The sequence below is a fragment of the Macaca mulatta genome, chromosome 12, assembly GCF_049350105.2.
Source record: "Macaca mulatta isolate MMU2019108-1 chromosome 12, T2T-MMU8v2.0, whole genome shotgun sequence".
Lineage (NCBI taxonomy): Eukaryota > Metazoa > Chordata > Mammalia > Primates > Cercopithecidae > Macaca > Macaca mulatta.
This window is the reverse complement of record NC_133417.1, coordinates 105,925,860-105,950,937: the sequence shown is the minus strand read 5'-3', so window position 1 is coordinate 105,950,937 and position 25,078 is coordinate 105,925,860. Positions and strand designations below refer to the sequence as shown.

The window sequence follows — 25,078 nt, the reverse complement described above, 5'->3', positions numbered from 1 at the left end:
GGAGTCTGGTTTCCTTCCTTCCTTCCTTCCTTCCTTCCTTCCTTCCTTCCTTCCTTCCTTCCTTCCTTCCTTCCCTCTCTCTCTCTCCCTTTCTTTCTTTTCTTTCTTTTTTCCCTTCCTTCTTTCCTTCCTTCCTTCCCTCCCTCCCTCTCTGTCCCTCTTTCTTTCTTCCCTTCCCTTCCCCTCCCTCCCTCCCTCCCTTCCTTCCCCTCCCTCCCTCCGTCCCTCCCTCCCTCCCTCCCTTCCTTCCTTCCTTCCTTCCTTCCTTCCTTCCTTCCTTCCCTCCCTCCCTCCCTCTCTCCCTCTTTCTTTCTTCCCTTCTCTTCCCTTCCCTTCCCCTCCCCTCCCTTCCCCTCCCTTCCCCTTCCCTTCCCTACCCTTCCCCTCCCCTCCCTTCTCCTCCCTTCCCCTCCCCTCCCTTCTCCTCCCTTCCCCTCCCTTCCCCTCCCCTCCCCTCCCTCCCCTCCCCTTCTCTTCTCTTCTCTTCTCTTCTCCTCTCTTCTCCTTCCTTCCTTCCTTCCCTTCCTTCCTTTTCTTTCTTTGAGACAGGCTCTCACTCTTTTTACCAGGCTGGAGTGTAGTGGTGCAATCATGGCTTACTCAGACTTGACTTCTCCGGCTCCCATCTCAGCCTCTCGAGTAGTGTGCGCTACCATGCCTAGCTAATTAAAAACATTTTTTTTTTTTTTTGTAGAGACGGGGTCCCACTATGTTGCCCAAGCTGGTCTTGAACTCCTTGGCCCAAGCGATTCTCTTGCCTTGGCCTCCCAAAGTGCTGGGATTACAGGCATAAGTCACTGAGGCTGGCCCGGTTTCTTTCACTTGGCATATATGCTTTGGAGATTTATCCATATTGTTGCATGCATCAGTAGTTGGTTCCTTTTTATTGACGACTATGGATTCAACATTGATATTTTATTACTCAAATAAAAAATAATTTTCATATAATACAAAAGAATGTAGATCAAAATGTGAAAGTCCCACTTTACCTATCTCCCTATTCCCCGTTACAGAGATAATCAGTATGAAAATCCCGGCCGGGCACGGTGGCTCACACCTGTAATTCCAGCACTTTGGGAGGCTGAGGCAGGCAGATCACCTGAGGTCAGGAGTTCGAGACCAGCCTGACCAATATGATGAAACCCCGTTTCTACTAAAAATACAAAAATTAGCCAGGCATAGTGGCATGTGCCTGTAATCCAAGCTTCTCAAGAGGCTGAGACAGAATTGCTTGAACCCGCGAGGCAGAGGTTGCAGTGAGCCTAGTCACGCTATTGCACTCCAACCTGGACAACAGGAGCGAAACTGGGTCTCAAAAAAAAAAAAAAGAAAAGAAAATCCCATTACTTTCTGGTTCTCTCTCTATGCATTTGCACCTGCCCATATGTACACATTGTAAAACTTTGTGAATGAGACTGCTGTAGTTATTGTTCTGCCTCCCTTTTTACACTTAACAAATACAAGTATTTGTGTAAAAAGTCTGACAGACTGTATCTCCCAGAAATGTCCACAACAATATCTCCCACTTCACATGCTCTTTGGAACTAGTAACTGCTTCAAATAATGGACTGTGGGAGACATCATTCTAGATCATAAAAGGTCATGCGACTTCCATCTGGTCTTCACAGAACACCTGCTCTCTGGCAGCTCCCTCTTGGAGGGCTACCTTTTGGAATCTAGTCACCATGCCATGAGAAGCCTATCACATAGAAAGACTACATGTAAGTAACTTTTGGAAAGCCCTGGTCTTCAAGTCATCTTAAGTCAGATGCTAATGACTCCAAGCCACTGTCATTTGAGTTGCTTCCCTTCCCAAGTGTTTGGATTTTCTCAGATTAGGGCCCAGACATGTGGGATGGAGGCAATCTATCTCCACTGTTCCCTACCTGAATTATTGAACCACAGAATCTGTGAGCATAATAACATGGTTATTGTTTTATGCCACTGAACTTCAGCATATGGCAACATATAACTGAAATAAGTTCTTGGGATTGGAACTGCTGAATCAAAAAATATGTTCATTTTGGTCAGGCATGGTGGCTCACACCTATAATCCTAGCACTTTGGGAGGCTGAGGCGGGTGGAATGCTTGAGCCTGGGCAACATGGTGAAACCCTATTAGCTGGGCGTGGTGGCGGACGCCTGTAGTCCCAGCTACTTGGGAGGCTGAGGCACGAGAATAGCTTGAACCCAGGAGGCGGAGGCTGCAGTGAGCTGAGATTGTCCCACTGTGCTCCAGCCTGGGCAACGAAGTGAGACTCTGTCTCCAAGAAACAAAAAAAAATTTTTTTCATTTAAAATTCTGACCCAATGCCAATTGCTTCTCATCAATCATTGATTCAAAAATAAATAAGAAATCTGGCTAGGCATGGTGGCTCATGTCTGTAATCCCAGCTTTGGGAGGCTGAGGTGGGCTGATCACCTGAGGTCAGGAATTTGAGACCAGCCTGGCCAACATGGCGAAACCCTGTCTCTACTAAAAATACAACAAATTAGACAGGCATAGTGGCACACACCTGTAATCCCAGCTACTCGGGAGGCTGAGGCACAAGAATTGCTTGAACCCAGGAGGTGTAGGTTGCAGTGAGCCGAGACTGCACTACTGTACTCCAGCCTGGGTGACAGAGTGAGACTTCGTCTCAAAAAAAAAAAAAAAAAAAAAAAGGCTGGGTGCGGTGGCTTACACCTGTAGTCCCAGCACTTTGGAAGGCCAAGACGGGTGGATCACCTGAGGTCAAGAGTTCAAGACCAGCCAGTCTCTACTAAAAATACAAAAATTAGAATGGTGTCATTGCACATGCCTGTAATCCCAGCTACTTGGGAGGCTGAGGCAGGAGAATTGCTTGAACCTGGGAGACAGCAGTGAGCCAAGGCTGCGCCATTGCACTCCATCTTGGGCAACAGAGTGAGATGCCACCTCAAAAAATAATAATAAGTAAAATAAAAATAAAAAAATAAATAGAAAATCTGAATAGACCTATAACAAGAAATTGAATTTATAATACAAAAATTTTGCACAAAGAGAAACTCAGGCCTAGATGCCTTCTCTGGTGAATTCTCTGGTCAAAGCCCTAATCTCCACAGTCTAGAGCTACGTGCTACAGAGCACACAGCTCTTCCTCGTGCTGACACCAGACCAACAGAGAGGGAGCTGGGGCAGGCAGCGACAGGCCCATGGGTACAGACCACGGCATCTGAGGCTGTCAGTGCATGAGGAATTAAGGAAGCAAATATAGTATCAAAATATCAAAAGTGCACAGGTTGATCAGATTAAAAAAAGAACATTGTAACAAATAGCCCCGCGGTGGGCATTTCTAGAGGGCTCTTGGCAAGCCTGGCAGCCAGGGAAGGTTCTTCACTCTGTACAGAGGCCTTTCCACGCAGCAGCTCTCGACATCCTCAACATTTTAAAGTGTTTTTTTTTTTTTTTACTCTATTGCCCAGGCTGAGTGCAGCGGCCTGATGATGACTCACTGCAGTCTTGATTTGCAGGGCTCAAGTGATCCTCCCACCTGAGCCGCCCAAGAAGCTGGGACCACGGGTGCATGCCACCATGCCCCACTACTTTTTTGTAGAGACATGGTCTCAGTCTCGCTGTGTTGCCCAGGTTGGTCTCCAACTCCTGAGCTCAAGCCATCCTCCTGCCTTGGCCTCACAAAGTGTTGGGATTACAGGCGTGAGCCATCACTCTGGCCAACATTAAAGCTTTTCTTCCCTCCCATTAAAAACTCAGGGACTGGGCCAGGCACGGTTGCTTACACCTGTAATGTGGAACACCTGGTTGGCCAGCCCAGTGCTCTTGGCCCTGTCACGGGCGCAGGGGCAGGCATAACTTAAGCTTGGGGTGGCTGGCTTGGCCTTGGGGGCAGCTTTGGTGGGGTCACATCAGGTCTGTGTGATCCAGCTTGAGCAGCTCCAGCCACTGGGTCAGTGCCAGCTTCTGCAGGATGACCATGTGCAGCAGCGAGTTCAGCGCCTTCTCATCCTCTACAGCTGACAGCTGCTGCTGCGTCTCATCCAGCTGTGATGTACTCGTTGCACGTGGCAAACGTGGCACACAGTGAGGAGAAGGCGGCCACGTCCTCCTCAGAGGCGAGCACCTGGAGCTCATTGCACAGCTTCCTCCTGGTCTTGGTAACCATGGTCTTCTCCTTCGCATTCTTGCCCTTCAGCTTGGTGAGGGCCACCTTGGCTGCCTGCTGGCTGGCCTGCAGCACAGTGCGCAGCCTGGTGAGCTGCTCCCGCTTGGTGCTGAGCAGAGACTTCAACCTGAGGATCTCTTCCATGACAGCCTCCTTGAACTTGTCCATGGTTGGGCCCAGCTCTTGCGAGGGGATGCGCCGCCACAATAGCTCCATTATGTGGTTCACAGCTGCCTGCAGGTGCTTGATCTGGTGGCAGATGATACCAATCAGGCGGTAGATATCCATGGGCTCCCAGCGTGGGTCACCCAGGGGCGATAGCAGCGAGGAGCTACGTGAGGGGCTGATGTCCCTGGTCCTGCTGTGTGCTTGGCCTGCCTCTGCAGCCAGCAGCCCCTTGGGTAGGAGGATGGAGGAGTTGCCCGCGGGGCTGGTGCAGCTGGCCCCGCCCTGGCCCTCAGGTAGTAGTCCCCCGTGACAGAGCTGGGCCTCCAGTTGTTTCACATGCACACATGATGGTAGAGGTGGGCCAGCTCCTCACTGAAGGTCACCAGCTCATCCTGGGCCAGCCTCAGGCTGGCCCTGCATCTCACCGGCAATGTCGCTCACCTTCAGCAAATTCTCCAGCTGGTCCAGCTCTGGCCTGATCCTGGCTCACTGCAACCTCTTACTCCCTGGTTCAAGCGATTCTCCTGCCTCAGCCTCCCTGAGTCGCTGGGATTACAGGCATGTGCCAGCACGCCCGGCTAATTTTTGTATTTTTAGTAGAGGTGGAGTTTCACCATATTGGTCAGGCTGGTCTTGAACTCCTGACCTTAGTTGATCTACCCTCCTCAGCCTCCCAAAGTGCTGGGATTACAGGTGTGAGTCACTGCAACTGGCTTTTTAAACGATTTTTTAAGATCCTGCTTGTGCTCTATTCTGTATCTATTTACTTTTTTCCACTTATGTATATAGCAATTTTTGAATGTTTTAAGACTTTTTTGTTGTTTTGTTTTGTTTTGTTTTTTGAGATGGAGTCTTGCTCTGTCGCCCAGGCTGGAGTGCAGTGGTGCAATCTTGGCTCACTGCAAGCTCCACCTCCCGGGTTCACTCCATTCTTCTGCTTCAGCCTCCTGAGTAGCTGGGACTACAGGCGCCCGCCACCACGCCTGGCTAATTTTTTGTATTTTTAGTAGAGACGGGGTTTCACCATGTTAGCCAGGATGGTCTCAATCTCCTGACCTCATGATCCACCCGCCTCAGCCTCCCAAAGTGTTGGGATTAGAGGCGTAAGCCACTGTGCCCAGCCTAAAATTTGTTTTGTTACCTAACACATGGTCTATCTTTGAGAATGATCCATGTGTCGAGTAGAAGAATGTGTATTCTGCAGCTGTTGGATAAAATGTTCTGTGAATATCTATTAGGTCTATTCGGTTTATAGTACAGATTAAGTCTGACATTTCTTTGTTAATTTTTTGTCTGGATGATCTGTCCAATGCTGAAAGTGAGGTGTTAAAGCCTCTAGCTATTATTGTATTGGGGTTTATTTCTCTCTTCAACTCTAATAATATTGGCTTTATATGTCTGGGTGCCCCAGTTGGGTACATATATATTTACAATTGTTAAATACTCTTGTTGAATTGACCCCTTTATCACTATGTAATCACCTTCTTTGTCTCTTTTTATAGTTTTTGTCTTAAAATCTATGTTGTTTGGCCAGGCATGATGGTTCATGCCTGTAATCCCAGCACTTTGGGAGGCTGAGGTGGGCGGATCATTTGAGGTCAGGAGTTTGAGACCAGCCAGGCTAACATGGTGAAACCCTGTCTCTACTAAAAATACAAAATTTAGCTGGGTGTGGTGGTGCGTGCCTATAATCGCAGCTACTCAGGAGGCTGAGGCATGAGAATCACTTGAACCTGGGAGGCGGAGGTTTCAGTGAGCTGAGATTGCACCACTGCCCTCCAGCCTGGGTGACAGAGCAAAACTGTCTCAAAAAAAGAACCTATGCTGTCTGGCCGGGTGAAGTGGCTCATCTCTATAATCCCAGCACTTTGGGAGGCTGAGGCGGGCAGATCACTTGAGATCAGGAGTTGGAGACCAGCCTGGCCAACATGGCGAAACCCCATCTCTACTGAAAATACAAAAGTTAGCCAGGCGTGGTGGCGGACACCTGTAGTCCCAGCTGCTGAGGAAGCTGAGGTGGGAGAATCGTTTGAACTCGGGAGGCAGAGGTTGCAGTGAGCCAAGATCATGCCACTGCACTCCAGCCTGGATGACAGAGCGAGACTCTGTCTAAAAAAAAACCCTCTATGTTGTCTGGTATAAGTATAGCTACTCTTGCTCTTTTTTGATTTCTATTTGCATACAATATCTTTTTCCATCTCTTTATTTCCTGTCTATAAGTGTCTTTATAGGTGAAGTGTGTCTCTTGTAGTAATAGATCACTGGGTCTAATTTCTTTTTTTTTCTTTTTTTTTTTTAGACAGAGTCTCGCTGCGTCCCCCAGGCTGGAGTGCGGTGGCGCGATCTCGGCTCACTGCAAGCTCCGCCTCCCGGGTTCACGCCATTCTCCTGCCTCAGCCTCCCGAGTAGCTGGGACTACAGGCGCCCGCCACCGCGCCCGGCTAATTTTTTGTATTTTTTAGTAGAGACGGGGTTTCACCGTGGTCTCGATCTCCTGACCTTGTGATCCACCCGCCTCGGCCTCCCAAAGTGCTGGGATTACAGGCGTGAGCCACCGCGCCCGGCCACTGGGTCTTATTTCTAATCCATTCGGCTACTCTATGTCTTTTGATTGGAGAGTTTAGTCTATTTACATTCAATGTTATTATTAATAATATGGACTTACTCCTGCCATTCTTTATTTGTTTTCTGGTTGTTTTGTAGTCTTCCCTCCCTTCCTGTTTTCCTTTCAGTGAAGGTAATTTTTCTCTGGTGGTATGTATTAATTTTTTGCTTTTTATTTTTTGTGTATCTGTTGTATGCTTTTAGATTTGAGGTTACCATGAGACTTGCAAATAATATCTTATAACACTTTATTTTAAACTAATGACAACACTGTTTGCATAAACTAAAAAACAAGCAAAAAGAAAGTTAATATAAACTCTAACTTTGTCTCCCCACTTTTAAACTTTGTTTGTATTTATATATTATTGTACTGTCTGTGTCTTTAAAAGTTGTTGTAGTTATTATTTTTGATTAGTTTACCTTTCTATCTTTCTACTTAAGATATGAGTAGCTTATACATCATAATCACTGTGTTATAATATTCTGTGTTTCTGTGTCTTTCTTTGTACTTACTATTATCAGAGAGTTTTGTACCTTCAGATGATTTTGTATTGTTCATTAATGTTCTTTTCTTTGAAACTGAAGAACTCCCTTTAGCATTTCTTATAGGACAGGTCTGGTGTTGATGAAATCCCTCAGCTTTTGTTTGGGAAAGTCTTTATTTCTCCTTCATGTTTGAAGGATATTTTCACCAGACACACTATGTTAGTATTACAGACATTTTTTTCTCCTTCTGCACTTTAGATATGTCAAGTCAGTCTCTCTTGCCCTGTAAGGTTTCCACTGAAAAGTTTGCTGCCAAATGTATTGGAGCTCCATTCTGTGTTATTTGTTTCTTTTCTCTTGCTGCTTTTAGGATCCTTTCTTTATCCTTGGTCTTTGGAAATTGACTATTAAATGCCTTGAAGTAGTGGCCGGGCGCGGTGGCTCATGCCTGTAATCCCAGCACTTTGGGAGGCTGAGGCGGGCAGATCACAAGGTCAGGAGATCGAGACCATCCTGGCTAACATGGTGAAACCTCGTCTCTACTAAAAAGAATACAAAAAATTAGACAGGCGTGGCGGCGGGTGCCTGTAGTCCCAGCTTCTTGGGAGGCTGAGGCAGGAGAATGGCGTGAACCCGGGAGATGGAGCTTGCAGTGAGCCGAGATTGCACCACTGCACTCCAGCCTGGATGACAAAGCGAGACTCTGTTTCAAAAAAAAAAAAAAGCCTTGAAGTAGTCTTTGGGTTAAATCTGCTTGGTGTTCTAGAACTTTCTGGTGCTTGAATATTTATATCTTTTTCTAGGTTTGGGAAGTTCTCTCTTATTATCCCTTCGAATAAATGTTCTACCTCTGTCTCTAACCTCCTCTTTAAGGCCAGTAACTTAGATTTGCCCTTTTTTTTTTTTTTTGAGATGGAGTCTTGCTCTGTCATCCAGGCTGGCGTGCATGGCACAATCTTGGCTCACTGCAACCTCCACCTCCCAGGTTCAAGCGATTCTTCTGCCTCAGTCCCAAGTAGCTGGGACTACAGGTGTGTGCCACCATGCCTGGTTAATTTTTCTATTTTTGGTAGAGACAGGGTTTCACCATGTTGGCCAGGCTGGTCTTGAACTCCTGACCTCAGGTGATCCACCTGCCTCGGCCTCCCAAAGTGTTGGGATTATAGGTGTGAGCCACCACACCCAGCCAGATTTGCCCTTTTGAGATTCTATTCTTTCTTTTTTTTTTTTTTTTTTGAGATGGAGTCTCGCTGTCACCCAGGCTGGAGTGTAATGGCGCAATCTCAGCCCACTGCAACCTCTGCCTCCTGAGTTGAAGTGATTCTCCTGCTTTAGCCTCCTGAGTAGCTGGGACTACTAGCTCTCACAGGTATGCTTCATTCTGTTTCATTTTTCTTATGTCTTCCCTGTGTGACTTCAAATAACCTGTCCTCAAGCTCACCAATTCTTTCTTCTGTTAATCAGTTTTGCTATTAAAAGACTCTGATACATTCTTCAGTTTGTCTGTTACATTTTTTAAGACTAGAATTTCTGCTTGATTATTTTTAATTATTTCAATCTTGGATAGGTGCAGTGGCTCATGCCTGTAATCCTGGCACCTGGGAAGCTGAGGTGGGCAGATTCCTTGAGCTCAGGAGTTCAACAACGGCCTGGACAACCTGGAGAAATCTCATCTCTACAAAAAATACCAAAAAATCAGCTGGGCATGGTGGCACGTGCCTGCAGTCCCAGCTACTCAGGGGCCTGAGCTGGGAGCATCGCTTCAGCCCGGGACATTGAGGCTGCAGTGAGCCAAGATTGTGCCACCGCATTCCAGCCTGAGTGACAAAGTGAGACCGTGTCTCAAAAAAATAATAGTTATTGGGCCAGGCGCAGTGACTCACGCCTGTAATCCCAGCACTTTGGGAGGCCAAGGCAGACAGATCACAGGGTCAGGAAATCGAGACCATCCTGGTTAACGTGGTGAAACCCCTTCTCTACTAAAAATACAAAAATTAGCTGGGCGTGGTGGCAGGCGCCTGTAGTCCCAGCTACTCGGGAGGCTGAGGCAGGAGAATGGCGTGAACCCAGGAGGCGGAGCTTGCAGTGAGCCGAGATCGCGCCACTGTACTCCAGCCTGGGCGACAGAGCGGGACTCCATTTCAAAAAAATAAAAATAAAAATAAAAGGGCCAGGCACGGTGGCTCACGCCTATAATCCCAGCACTTTGGGAGGCCAAGGCGGGTGGATCACCTGAAGTTGGGATTTTGAGACCAGCCTGACCAACATGGAGAAACCCTGTCTCCACTAAAAATACAAAATTAGCTGGGCGTGGTGGTGCATGCCTGTAATCCCAGCTACTCAGGAGGCTGAGGCAGGAGCATCGCTTGAACCTGGGAGATGGAGGTTGCCATGAGCCGAGATTGCACCATTGCACTCCAGCCTGGGCAATAAGAGCGAAACTCTGTCTCAAAAACAAAACAAAACAAAACAAATTTTTAAAAAGTTATTATTTCAATGCCTTTTTAAAATTTCTCTGAAGGATTCTGAAATCCTTCTCTGTGTTATCTTGAATTTCTTTGAGTTTCCTCAAAACAGCTATATTGAATTATTTGCCTGAAAGATCACATATCTCTGTCCCTCTAGCATCGATCCCTGGTGCCTTATTTAGTTCATTTGGTGAGGTCATGCATTCCTGGATGATCTTGATGCTTATAGGTGGTTGTTGGTGTCTGGGCATTGAAGAGTTATGTATTTTTAAAATTATTTTTTATTTTTTGTTAATAGTTAGGTATTGATTGGGTGTAGTGGCTCGTGCCTGTAATCCCAGCACTTTGGGAGGCCAAGGTGGTGTATCGCTAAGCCCAAGAGTTTGAGACCCGCCTGGGCAATGTGGTGAAACCCCATCTCTAGTAAAAATACAGAAAACTAGCCAGGCATGGTGGTGTGCTCCTGTAGCCCCAGCTGCTCAGGAGGTTGAGGTGGATCACCTGAGCCTGGGAGATTGAGGCTGCGGTGAGCTGTGACTGTGCCACAGCACTCCAGCACTCCAGCACTCCAACCTTGGTAACAGAGTGAGACCCTGTCTCAAAAAAAAAAAAAAAACAAAAGAGAAGAGATAAGAAAAAAAGAGTTAGGTGTATATTGCAGTCTGGACTTATTTGTATCTGTCCTTCCTGGGAAGGCTCTCCAGGTATTTGAAGTGACTTGGGTGTTATGCTCTAAGTTTTTGGTCACTGTAACTATATCTGCATCTTGGTAACCCAAGCCCAATAACACTGTGGTTCTTGCAGACTTGTAGACGTACTGCCTTGGTGGCCTTGGATAAGATCTGGAAGAATTCTCAGGATTACCAGGCAGAGACTCCCGTTCTTTTCCCTTACTTTCTCCCAGACAAATGGAGTCTCTCTGTCTGTGCTGAGTTGCCTGGAGCTGGGGGAGGGGTGACACAAGCACCCCTGTGGCCACTATCACTATTGGGACTGTGCTGGGTGAGACCTGAAACCAGCATTGCACTGGGTCTCAGCCAAGGCCAGCTGTACCCACTACCTGGCTATCACCTATGTTCACTCAAGGCCTTAGAGCTCTACAGTCAGCAGGTGATAAAGCCGGTCCGTCCTTCCCTTTAGGGAGGCAAGCTCCCTTGGGCCCCAGGCAGGTCCAGAGATGCTGTCCAGAAGCCAGGGTCTGGAGTCAGAAACCTTAGAAATCTACCTGGTGCTCTATTCTACTGTGGCTAAGCTGGCACCGAAACCACAAGACAAAGTCCTTCCCTCTCTTCCTTCCCCTTTCCCTGGGCAGAGGAGTCTCTTCCCATGTCCACCACTACCACCAAAGGTGAAGGGGGCCGGCCCCTCCACACCTGTGGGTATTTCTTGTCAGGTGGGAAGAGAGACTGAGAAAAGAAAGAAGACACAGAATCAAAGTATAGAGAAAGAACAGTGGGCCCAGGGGACTGGCGCTCAGCATACGGAGGACCTGCACCAGCCCCGGTCTCTGAGTTCCCTCAATATTTATTGGTTACTATTTTCACTATCTTGGCAAGGGGAATGCAGCAGGAGAACAGGGTGATAGTGGGGAGAAGATCAGCAGGAAAACATGGGAGCAAAGGAATCTGTGTCACAAATAAGTTCAAGGAAAGGTACTATGCCGGGATGTGCACATAGGCCAGATTTATGCTTCTCTCCACCCAAACATCTCAGTGTAGCAAAGAGTAACAGAGCAGTGTTGCCGCCAGCATATCTTTCCTCCAGCCACAGGGCGGTTTTCTCCTATCTCAGAATAGAACAAATGTACGATCGGGTTTTACACTGAGACATTTGTTCCCAGGGACATGCAGGAGACGGAGGCCTTCCTCTTGTCTCAACCGCAAGAGGCCTTCCTCTTTTATTAATCCTCCTCAGCATAGACCCTTTACGGGTGTTGGGCTAGGGGGCAGTCAGGTCTTTCCCTTCCCATAAGGCCATATCTCAGGCTGTCTCAGAGAGGAGAAACCTTGGACAATACCTGGCTTTCTTGGGCAGAGGTCCCTGTGGCTTTCCGCAGTGCATTGTGCCCCTGGTTTATCGAGAATGGAGAATGGCGATGACTGTTAGCAAGCACACTGCCTGTAAACATATTGTTAACAAGGCACATCCTGCACAGCCCTAGATCCCTTAAACCTTGATTCCATACAGCACATGTTTCTGTGAGCACAGGGTTGGAGCTAAAGTTACAGATTAACAGCATCTCGAGGCAAAACAATTTTTCTTAGTGCAGATCAAAATGGAGTTTCTTATGTCTTGCTTTTCCACATAGACACAGTAAGAGTCTGATCTCTCTTTTCCCTACACAAAGGCCCACGGGGAGCACTGCCAGTGTACCACCAATGTTTACTTAAGGCCCAAGGGCTCTTCAGTCAGCTTTTGGTGAATGTTGCCAGGCTTGGGACTCATCCTTCAGGGTAGTGGGCTTCCCTCTGTCTCAGGGTAGGTCTAGAAATGCCATCCAAGAGCTAAGGCCTGGAACTGGGAACCCCAATAACTCACTTGCTACACTTCCCCACTGTGCCTAAGCTGGTACCTAATTTGCAACACAAAGTTCCCTTGATTTTTCCCTCTGTATTGCTCAAGCAAGCGTCTCCTCACAGTCACCACAGCTGTGAATATGCTGGGTCACACCTGAAGTCTGTCTCAGCGTCTCACCCAAGGCTCACGGCAGGTATTACCTGACTACCACTGCTGATTATTTAGGGTCTAAGGGCTCTTTAGTCAGCAGGTGATAATTCCTGTGAGAACTGGGTTCTTCCCTTCAAGGCAATAGGTTTCCTTCAGGCTCAGGGTGTGTCTAGTAATGTCATCCAGGAGCTAGGGCCTGGTATGGGGACTTCATGGCTCTGCCTGGTGCCCTACCTTACTGTGGCTGAGCTGGTATCCAAGCTGCAAAACAAAGTGCTCTTTACTCTTCCCTTTCCTCTCCTCAAGTGGAAGGAAGGAGTCTCTTCTGGAGCTGTGAGCTGCACTACCTGGTGTTAGGGGAGGGATGAGGCAAGCACTCTTTTGGCTGCCCTGGCTGGTATCCCACGGGGTTGCATGCCCTCCAAGTCCACTGGCCCTGAACCCAGCACAGCACTAGAACTTGCCTAGGAGTTGCAGTCCCTGTGGCCAAGATAGGCTTTCCAGTTTATTTTGGACCCCAGAGTACTGTAGCCCATGGTGGTGAGGCTGACTGAAACTCAAGTTCAAGTTCTGACTGTTGGGATGGGCAATTCCCCTCTGGCTAGGGCTGTTCTTTATTTTATTTTATTTTATTTTTAGAGGCGGAGTCTCGCTCTGTCACCCACGCTGGAGTGCAATGATGTGATCACAGTTCGCTGCAACCTCCACCTCCTGGGTTCAAGCGATTCTCCTGCCTCAGCCTCCTGAGTAGCTGGGACTACAGGTGTCCACTACCACACCCAGCTAATTTTTGTATTTTTAGTAGAAACAGGGTTTCACCATGTTGGCCAGGCACTAGAACTTGCCTAGGAGTTGCAGTCCTGCCTGACCTCAGGCAATCCACCTGCCCTGTCCTCCCAAAGTGCTGGAATTATAGGTGTGAGCCACCATGCCTGGCTGACTAGGGCTGTTCTAAATGCTTTCTCTATGGACATTGGCTGTTTTGCCCGGTGTTGTCATCACTGAGTTCCAATATAAAGTCCCACAAACTCTGCACCCTCTTTCCCCCAAGTTCACAGATTACCTCTCCATACCCTGGGCCAGTGGCATGTGGCCACTGTTGGGAGATGGGGGTGGGGTGGTGTCAGCAATTCAATACCGTCTTTCCTATTCTCTTCATTGCCTCTTCCAGCAATAATTTGAAGTTAAAACCAGATACTATGATCACTCACCTGATTTTTTGTTCTTAGGAAGGTGCTTTTTTGTGTAGATAGTTGTCAAATTTGGTGTTCCTGCAGGGAGGATGATCAGTGGAGCCTTCTATTTGGCCATCTTACTCTGTCTCCTTCCTCTGTTTAATACATTTTTGCTATTTGTTTTTTATACATATTTCTTGTTTCATTATGTCTTCTTTTACGTTAGATATTTTTTAGGGTGCCATTTTAGTTCTGTAATTTTTTGAATGATGAATGATTTTCTTAGCAGTTGTCATAGTATTACCTTTAGCATCTTAATTTTTAACAATCTAGTATATATGAAATAATGCTAGCCTAATCTCAATAGTATGCAAAAACTTCTTATATAGCTCTGCTCCCTCCCTGCTTCTTTGTGCTATTATTGTCATACAAATTACATCTTTACAAATTATAAGCCCATCAAAACTGTTTTCTAATTTAATTGGCTTATGTATTATCTTTTTAATCAGATAAAAGAAAGAATTACGAACAAAAAATAATTCCTCATGTAAATTTGAGTTACTGTCTACTGGATTTGAGTTGTATCCTTTTGTTTCAGCCTGAAAGACTCTCTTTTGTATTTGCTATAGTCTGAATGTGTTCCCCTCAAGTTCATATGTTGTAATCTTGACTACTGGGGTGATGGTATTAAGAACTGGGACCGGCCAGGTGTGGTGGCTCACACCTGTAATCCCAGCACTTTGGGAGGCCGAGGCGGGCAGATCATGAGGTCAGGAGATCAAGACCATCCTGGTTAACACGGTGAAACCCCGTCTCCACAAAAAATACAAAAATTAGCCAGGCGTGGTGGCAGGTGCCTGTAGTCCCAGCTACTCAGGAGGTTGAGGCAGGAGAATGGCGTGAACCCGGGAAGTGGAGTTTGCAATGTGCCGAGACCACGCCACTGCACTCCAGCCTGGGTTACAGAGTGAGACTCCATCTCAGGAAAAAAAGAAAAAAAAAAAAAAGAATTGGGACCTTTTGTATATTGACTAAGTCGTGAAGGTTCCACCCTCATATTTGGGATTAGTGTCTTATAAAAGAGGCTGAAAGAACGTGTTTACTTGTTCTGCCATTTGAGGACACATAGAAGGTGACTTCCATGAGGAATAGTCTCTCACTAGACGTCAAATCTGCTGGTGCCTTGATCTTGGACTTTCCAACCTCCAGAACTGTGAGCAATAAATTTCTGTTGTTTATACATTTATTGGTCTAAGATACTTTGTTATAGCATCATGAATGCACAAAGACAAAAATTGGTACCAGAAGTGGGGTGTTTCTGTAACAAATATCTAAAAATGTGGGCCAAGTGTGGTGGCTCATGCCTGTAATCCCAGCACTTTGGGAGGCTGAGGCAGGTGGATTGTTTGAGGTCAGGAGTTCAAGACCAGCCTGACCAACATGGTGAAACCCCATCTCTACTAAAAATACAAAAATTAGCTGGGCTTGGTGGAGGGTTCCTGTAGTCCCAGCTACTAGGGTGGCTAAGGCAGGAGAATTGCTTGAACCCAGGAGGTGGAGGTTGCAGTGAGCCAAGATTACCCCACTGCACTCCAGCCTGGGCAACAAAGTGAGACTCCATTTCAAAAACAAAACAAAACAAAACAAAACAAAAAAACAAACAAATAAAAATGTGGAAGTGGCTTTAGGATTGGGCAATGGGTAGAGGTTAGAAGAGTTTTAAAGCGCGTGATAGAAAAAGGCTACCTTGCTGGGAATGGAGTGCTAAGGACAATTCTAGTGAGGGCTCAGAAGAAGAGGAGTGCCATGAGGAAATCCTCAATCTTTCTAGAGATTACCTAAGTGGTACAAACATGGACAATAAAGGCTATTCTGATGAGATGTCATACAGAAATGATGAACATCCTTTTGGAAACTGGAGGAAAGGCCATCCTTTTTATAAAGTGGTAAAGGGCTTGGCTGAATTGTGTTTATGTCCTAGTGTTTTGTGGAAAATAGAACTTTTTTTTTTTTTTGAGATAGTCTCACTCTGTCATCCAGGCTGGAGTGCATGGCATGCTCAGCTAATTTTTGTATTTTTTGTAGAGATGAAGTTTCACCATCTTGCCCAGGCTGGTCTCAAACTCCTGGGCTGAAGAGATCCACCTGTCTCAGCCTCTCAAAGTGCTGAGATTATATGTATGTGCCATTGCACCTGACCCAGAAGAGAGAATTTATAAGTAATTAAATAGAATACTTGGCAGGCAAAATATGTAAGCCAAGTGTTGAGGGTGCAGTATGGCTCTCTTGACTGCTTATAGTAAAATGTGAGAAGAGAGAAACAAAGATTTTTAAAGTTATATAGTTTTCCTCTTTTTTTTTTTTGAGACAGAGTCTCACTCTGTCGCCCAGGCTGGAGTGCAGTGGCACTATCTCGGCTCACTGCAAACTCCGCCTCCCGAGTTCACACCATTCTCCTGCCTCAGCCTCCCTAGTGGCTAGGACTACAGCTGCCCACCACCACACCCAGGCTAATTTTTTTGTATTTTTTAGTAGAGACAGGGTTTCACCATGTTAGCCAGGATGGTCTTGATCTCTTGACCTTGTGATCCACCTGCCTTGGCCTCCCAAAGTGCTGGGATTACAGGCATGAGCCACTGCGCCCAGCCCCCCCGCTTTTTTTTTTTGAGACAGAGTCTTGCTGTTACCCAGGCTGGAGTACAGTGGCGGGATCATAACTGACTGCAGCTCCAAACTCCTGGGATCAAGCAATCTTACAGCCTTGTCCTCCTGAGTAGTTGGGACTACAGGTGCATACCACCGTGCCTGGCTATTTTTTTAAGAAATGGGGTCTTGCTATGTTGTCCAGGATGGTCTTGAACTCCTGAACTCAAGCAATCTTCCCACCCTAGCTTCTCAAGTACCCGGGATTACAAGAGTGTACCATTTGTCCTAAAGATGGAATTTGTAATCAAAAAGGAAGCAGAAGTTAAATATTTGGGAAATTCTCAGCCTGGCCAAGTTATAAAGATGAAAAAGTATGTTTAGGAGACAACATCAAGGACATGGCCAAAGCAACCATGTGATAAGAAAATTAGTATGGTTTAGAGGAAGCCAGGTGCCATTCATCAAAACAGTGGAAGATTGATCCTAGATGTTTCAGTGGTCTTCAGGGCCTACCCTGCCCATCACAGGCCCAGAATGCCAGGGCCTTGAGGGCAGAACATTTCAAATGATGGTTTCCCCAAAGTCATATGTTGAAATCTTAACTGCCCATCACTAAATTGTGGGGCCTTTTGGGAAGTGATTAAGTCATGAGGATTTCACCCTCATGAATGGGATTAATGCCCTTACCTTAGAAGAGTCGTAAGTTAGCATTTTTGCCACTTCCACTATGTGAGAACATATAGGAAGTACCGTCCATGACAACGGGCTCAGCAGAGACTGGATCTGCTGGCTGACATCTTGATTGTGGACTTGATTGTGTATAAAGTTACTAAGTCTAAGGCATTTTGTTATAGTAGCAGGAACGGACTAAGTATATGTTAGTGACAAATTTACAGTTTTTGTTTGAGTAGGAATGTCTTAATTATTTTCATGTTTGAAATACAGGTTTGCAGGATATAGAATTCCTTTTTTTTTTTTTTGAGATGGAGTCTTGCTCTGTTGCCCAGGCTGGAGAGCAGTGGCGCGATCTGGGCTCACTGCAAGCTCTGCCTCCCAGGTTCATGCCATTCTGCTGCCTCAGCCTCCCGAGTAGCTGGGACTACAGGCGCCCACCACCACGCCTGGCTAATTTTTTTTTTTCTTTCTTTTTTTTTTTTTTTTTTTTTTTTTAGTAGAGACGGGGTTTCACCGTGTTAGCCAGGATGGGCTCAATCTCCTGACTTCGTGATCCACCCGCCTCGGCCTCCCAAAGTGCTGGGATTACAGGCTGAGCCACTGCGCCCGGCCTTGCAGGACATAGAATTCTTGTTTGGCATTCTGTTTCTTTCAGCATTTTGAATATGTCATCCCATTCATTGCTTTCTGGCCTCCATCGTTTCTGATGAGAAACCAGCTTTAAATATTATTGAGGATCCCTTGTACATGATGAGTCACTTCTCTATTGCTGCTTTCATGAGTTTTCCTTTGTGTTTGGTTTTTGACTTTTTGATTATAACGGAATATAGGTGTGGACCTCTTTGAGTTTATCCTTCTTGAGTTGGCTTATCTTCTTAGGTGTGCACGTTAACGTTTTTCATCAAATTTAGAAAGTTTTAACTACTATTCCTTTTAGTATTCTTTCTGCCCATTTCTCTCTCTCCTTCTGAGACTTCAAATGTGCATGTTTGTATCCTTAATGGTGTTCCACAGGTCTCTGAGACTCTCATCTTTCTTTTTCTTTTATCTATTTATCAGACTGGATAATCTCAACTGATACAGCTTCTCTCATTCACCTTCTCTCTTCTGCCAGCTTAAAATCTGATATTGAGCCTCTCTAGTGAATTATTTTAGTTATTGCAATTTTCAACCTGGAAATTTTTTTTTTTTTTTTTTTTTTTTGAGATGGGGTCTTGCTCTTGTCGCCCAGGCTGGAGGGCACTGGCGTGATCTTGGCTTACTGCAACCTCCGCCTCCCAAGTTCGATTCTCCTGCCTCAGCCTCCTGAGTAACTGGGATTATAGGCATCTGCCACCATGCCTGGCTAATTTTTATATTTTTAGTAGAGATGGGGTTTCACCATGTTGGCCAGGCTGGTCTCGAACTCCTGACCTCAGGTGATCTGCCCGCCTTGGCCTCCCAAAGTGCTGGGATTACAGGCATGAGACAACACACCCGGCCTCAACCAGGAAATTTCTATTTGGTTCTTTTTGCAATTTCTCTCTCTTTAATGCTTATTCTGTTTGGTGAAACATCATTATCTTTCTTTCAGTTCTTTAGACTGTTTCTTTTAGTTATTGGAACATATTTGGAATAGCTGATTTCAAATTTGTCTGGCTGGGCATGGTTAAATTTTGTATCTATCAGCTGGTCCTGAGGCTACACAAAATAAGATTCTTTTAGGGCAATCACAGAAGCTCTCTGGTCTTATAAGCACGTCTTGAGTTGAAAGTTTAGAGACCTGAGCTTGTTATCTTCTTTCCATAGGTGCTCTTGTGTACTTGGATGCAACCATTCCAAGTCCTTGTAGTCATCATTACTGCAATAATGGCCAAATGCAGCAGCCACTTGATCCCCCAAAGCACTTAATTCATTGTGTCATTGATAATTTGATTAATTATGTGGTATTCCACACCATGAATTCCTAGCATGCCACTTCCCACTGGCAAAAATCTCAGCAGTGCATTTAAGTTCAAATCAAACCCCAAATACCCTCTTTGAGAGTCTTTTTTATAGGACCAGTCCTGGTACCAATTCTTCCCAGTCAGGAAAGAGGCGAAACCTAATTATAACAAGGAGATCTAATAGAAAGTATTTAAAAACACGTACTGGAGAACTGGAAAGGCCCAGAGGGGATACTGACATATTACAGAGGTACTAACTGCAAGATGCAGCAATCATCTCTATAGCTGGTGGTGAAAAAGGGAAAGCGTTAGGATTATTCAAATTTTAAGCTTGGAGAGAGTCCAAAGATGTGGAATTTAACTTAGGGAGGGGCCCTTTCTTGGCTGATACTGGAGCCTTGAACTCAGAATAAACCTCACAGACCTGGGAATAGACTTTTTGTCTTTTTTGAGACAGAGTCTAACTCTGTCTCAAGGCTGGAGCGCAGTGGCACAATCTCGGCTCACTGCAACCTCCAACTCCCTGGTTCAAGCGATTCTCCTGTCTCAGCCTTTCGAGTAGCTGAGATTACAGGCACGTGCCACCATGCTCAGCTAATTTTTGTATTTTTAGTAGAGACAGGGTTTCACCATGTTGGCCGGGATGGTTGCTATCTCCTGACCTCGTGATCCGCCAGCCTTGGCCTCCCAAAGTGCTGAGATTATAGGCGTGAGCCACCATGCCCGGCCTACATGACCTCTCCTTTTAAGGGCACTAGAAGCGGCCCGTCCCAGTCTTTTTTCCTTTTTTTTTTTGAGACAGAGTTTTACTCTGTCACCCAGGCTGGAGTGCAATGGCGCAATCTTGGCTCACTGCAACCTCTGCCTCCCGGGTTCAAGCGATTCTCCTGCCTCAGCCTCCCGAGTAGCTGGGATTGCAGGTGCCTGCCACCATGCCCAGCTAATTTTCGTACTTTTAGTTTCGCCATGTTGGCCAGGTTGGTCTCGAACTCCTGACCTCAGGTGATCCACCTGCCTCGGCCTTCCAAAGTGCTGGGCATGAACCACCATCCCCAGCATTTTTTTAAGAGACAAGGTCTTACTCTGTCACTCAGGTTGGAGTTCAGTAGTGTGATCATAGTTCGCTGCAGCCTTGAATTCCTGGGATCAAGCAATCCTCCCTCCTCAGCCTCCAAGTAGCTCACTTGGCTTTATTACTTTTTTTGTAGAGATGGGGGTCTCTGTTGCCCAAGCTGGTCTTGAACTCCTGGCTTCAGGCAACTCTTGCCTTGGCCTCCCAAAGTGCTGACTTTATTTTAATTTTTATTATTTATTTATTCTTTGAGACAGACTTTCGCTTTTGTTGCCGAGGCTGGAGTGCAATGGCGCGATCTCAGCTCACCGCAACCTGTGCCTCCCGGGTTCAAGCGATTCTCCTGCCTCAGCCTCCTGAGTAGCTGGGATTACAGGCATGCGCCCCCACGACCGGGTCATTTTGTGTTTTTAGTAGAGACGGGGTTTCTCCATGTTGGTCAGGCTGGTCTCAAACTCCCGACCTCAGGTGATCTGCCCGCCTTGGCCTCCCAAAGTGCTGGGATTACCGGTGTGAGCCACCGCGTCTGGCCATTATTTTTATTTTTGATACAGTGCTTTTTTACTCTTATCTGTCTGGTATCCCCAGTACGTTATCACCCTCTCCTCACCTTTTCCCAACTTTTGCAGATGGTGAAACTTCTGTTTTCTGCTGAATTTGTGTAGGGGCACTCACCTGCCAGCATAAGGGGAAAGGATGGCCTAAGACATTCAATAAACTTGTTTTCAGCTCCACTCTACTCACTCCCATTCTCAGAAGAAACTAGCATCCCTGACTCCCAAGACCTTGCTGAGTTTTGCAGTTCCAATCAACTTCTTGGGTTGTTGTTAGCAACCTGCGGCACCACAGGGGCTTGGCAGAACAGAGAAAGCTAAAACCAAGCTGGGCTGTTGGTCATATCTGCTTGCCTTCTTCCATTAGTTGGATATTTTTCACCTGCCATTAACTCTTCTCTCTTGTTCTTAGAAGTTGATAATATTTATACTGTTATTACAAAGGATTTTGTGAGATTGACTGAATACTTGACCAGTCATACAAAGCATGATTATCATTCACTACTGGGCTATGAGGATTTCAGCTACTATCTTGCTTCTCCGTTTTTATAGTTGCTAAAGCAGGCATCATAATGATGGCTGCTGGAACTTAAATTACCTTCCACCAGTTCCTATCGAACATAAAAACTTGTATTTAGGGCTGGGCACGGTGGCTCACATCTATATCCCAGCACTTTGGGAGGCCGAGGCAGGTGGATCACCTGAGGTTGGGAGTTCGAGACCAGCCTGACCAACATGGAGAAACCCCATCTCTACTAAAAATACAAACAAAATTAGCCGGGCATGGTGGCATATGCCTGTAATCCCAGCTACTAGGGAGGCTGAGGCAGGAGAATCGCTTGAACCCAGTAGGCGGAGGTTGCAGTGAGCCGAGATCGTGCTATTGTACTCCAGCCTGGGCAACGAGTGAAACTCAGTCTCAAAACAAAACAACAAAACCCCCTGTATTTAGGACTTTGGCACACTGCCCACAGCTCTTGGCTTTTCCATGCACCCATCCTTGGTGAACATAAAAACAGTCACCATTCACTGAGCGAATATGTGCCAGGTTAAGCACCTTTAAGTAGAACTTCTCAACTGCCCCATGTAGTTGAGACTGTCATTTTATCACTGGGTAAAATGATACAAGTTTTTTTTTTTTTTTTTGCTATGTTGCCCAGGCTGGAGGGCAGTGGCTATTATCACATATGATCATAGCTCACTATATCCTCAAACTCCTGGACTCAAGCAATCCTTTATCTCAGCCTCCCCAGTAGCTGAAATTACAGGTGTGTGCCACTGTGCCCAGCAATGATATCATTTAATCAAAATTGGATTGCTGTTCTCATTTTACAGGTTTATGAAACAAGATTCAGACGCTAAATTATTTGCCCAGTCACACAGCTAATAGATGGAGACAGATCTTTCTCCATTAGACTATAGCTATGCACTGTTTTGTTCAGATATTAGGGGCTTGCAAACCATATTTTATCAGCAAGTGCAATTTGTCTTTCATGGTATCCTAATAATTTACAGATTATATCCTTGAGATTGGACTCTCCAATTTGCCAGTCCCTCCCACATCCTTTTGTTTTGCATTCAGTCTGCTCTTCATTTCCTATCTCCTCCTATAGGCTTGAATCTTGGGGTCCAGTGCTGTTCATTACTATAGTCCTAAAGCTCAGCAGAGGGCCTGACAGTATATGTTTCACATTTGTGGACTGCCAGCTTCTCATTCTGTCTTGGTCACATCAGTCATAGCAATACTAACCACAGGACACAAATAGCTTGCATCTAATCTTGCCAAGAAAAGTTGCTTCCTAATACTTGGAATTCACTAAGTTTTCATTCTACAAGCAAACATCCCTCCTAGTTGTCTTTTTAATAACAGTATTAAGCGTGACACCTGCAGTCCCAGCCACTGAGATGCGAGGATTGCTTGAGCCCAGGAGTTTGAGGCTGCACTCGGCTGTGATCATGTCAGCCCGGGCGACAGGGCAAGGCCAGCTCAAAACACAAAACACAAATGGTATTAACTGATGGGCTTTATAATCTCCTTTTTCCTATCTTCACTATTCCCTGGATACTAATCCAGTTAGTAATCAGCTTGTTCAATTACCTGCAGGTTTGGATGGGATAAGCTCTGCCAACTACACAACACATAGTGATGAAGAGGAAAAGGCAGATGAAGCTGAATAGTTCATGAAAGACCACCTAGGCAAAGACAAAGATTTTAAACTGGTAAACTACATCCAAAGACAACTCTTGCTGTTAAAAGATGAGATGCACAAAAGTGGATGCAAAAATCACTTAGTAACTAGGTGAGATGCTGGTGGCCTGAATTGCGGTGACATTTGAGATTATTTTGGAGTTACAGTGGACAGGACTCGAAGCATTCTGGAGTAGATTGCATTCGTCTCTTTTGAATTAAACACTGGCATTTTTGGAACATGTACAAACAGTTTGAAGTACATGTGAGTCTTACAAATGTAAAACTTTGAGTCTGGAGGAAAAATATCTGGAAACAGGCCTTTACGTCGTATTTAAAACACTGAGCAAAATGGGGAAGGTCAAGGACTGAGGCCTTAGTGTACAACCAACTCAACAGTCATTGCTTTTCTCTACATTAACAAGGAGTCTCATGAAATTTTATTCAATTTCAAGGGTACAGACAAGCAGCAAGTTTCACAGTTAAACACAGAAATAATGCAGCAATAGAATTACTGGCTTGGATGGCCGTATTTGAGGTTGTTCAGAGTGCCAAGAGCTAAGTGAGTTACCAGCTATCCAGTTTTCTCCATTGTGTGTGCTGTGCTGGGCGCCATTACTCCTAACTAGAATGGAAATGAGGTGTATTTACAGAGAAAATATTTTGTCCTTCAAATGCCAGAGACTGCAGAGTATCTTTTTGAAGTCATAGAGGCTTCAGTCTATAAATGAATCACTTATTTCCAACAGGTTTATCTCTAAGTTAACTTTTAAGCACAGCCTTCAGGATTTCAGATTAAAAAAAAAAAAAAAAAAAAAAAGAAGCTGTTGTCCTTAAGAATATTAGCATGAACTAGCTCCTAGCTTGTTTTGCCAAGGTATTTTTAAATGGTTACACTGACTGGAAACAGAACAGCTCAATTATGTTTGATTAACGCTGTAGCACCCTAAATGCACTACACAACCACAAACATTCTAATCATATCACAGTTTAACAAGGTATCAGTCCTTCTGGATGAAGATGACAAAGCAAGGGATTCTGCAGATTTTAACCACTGTCCTCTCTAGGGCACTACAGTAGTCGCCACAAGCAGTTAAGCCTTTAACAACTGAGGTTCTGATTCAGGGTTACTAAAATGACAGTGATTGAGTACATTTAAAAGTATCTTCATCCCATCAACTCATTAAGAAGTGAGACTATACTCCTAGCATAAAGATAAAAGGATAATAAATACACTGGAAAATAAAAATAACTAGATTTAAAATGACTGTTAATTGCCTATAGTTAAGTTGGGAGAAAAAAAGTGAAGAGAAAGGAGTCAGGAAGCCTTTCTGATCCAGTTTCATATAATTGTGTCAAAGATTGTTAAGATATTAATCCACTTAAAGTTCTTGGACAAAAGCCAATTATAAACTCATTACTCTGAAGACAAAAGTACTTATCACATCATCCAGATTCCACTTAAATCAAATTAAGCCCATTGAAAACCTTTTTATTACTGGCATTTTAACCTTAGGCCTTAGTAGGCTGGGGAATAGAAAAACTTCATATTGATACTAGGGGACTAATACTGAACATGAAAAATCATAGCAAGGCAATTTACCAGAATTTGCAAATACCTATTAACCTATTTTACATGGCACCTGTAGACAGTATCTGAGGAATATTTGTACAAAGGTAATTTGGTAGTTGAAATTAACACTGTACACTAAAACTTTGGCATCTACATTACATTTAAAGCCAACCAATAGTTGGCAGTTTCTGCAAGCAGCCTACTTGAGTATGAGAGCAGAGGTTTCTCAGTGAAATTTCAATACCGTTTATCAGTGTTATGCCTACAACTTTAATTCATTCATCTAGAGGATTTTCACTGATTTTTATAAAAGGAACCCAAATGATTCTACTTAGTGATACATTTACAATCAGGTAAGAATCTGTTAAGACCTTGAAAGATAGTGGGAAATGCTTTGTTGTTGCCTGTGGTGGGTTAAGGTACAAAGCACAACCGGTGAAAGATTGGCTGAAAATGAATCTCATCTATTTTCTATTGACCCTGACAGAAAAACTACTACTTCACAGTATAGACATGCTTGCCAATGCAAAGGCTTATCACTAGGTCTTCTTCCCTTTTAAAAAAAACTAGAGCATGCATTCTCAATGGGGGTCAATCACTACCAAGAAGGATTAAAAAAAAATTTTTGGTTGGGCGCAGTGGCTCACGCCTGTAATCCCAGCACTTTGGGAGGCCAAGGCGGGCAGATCATGACGTCAGGAGTTTGAGACCAGCCTGACGAACATGGTGAAACCC

The 25,078-nt window shown here is 45.2% G+C and overlaps 1 long non-coding RNA gene and 1 pseudogene across 1 annotated transcript; one reads left to right on the top strand and one right to left on the bottom strand.

Moving 5' to 3' along the window:
• The first annotated feature begins 1,626 nt into the window (after window positions 1–1,626).
• LOC144333453 (uncharacterized) lies at window positions 1,627–23,590 on the top strand. The gene is made up of 2 exons (XR_013402109.1): window positions 1,627–1,721; window positions 22,687–23,590. It is a non-coding gene; the product is annotated as an uncharacterized LOC144333453 (long non-coding RNA).
• On the bottom strand, window positions 3,602–17,067 carry LOC100429990 (protein bicaudal D homolog 2 pseudogene; annotated as a pseudogene).
• Window positions 23,591–25,078: the final 1,488 nt, after the last annotated feature.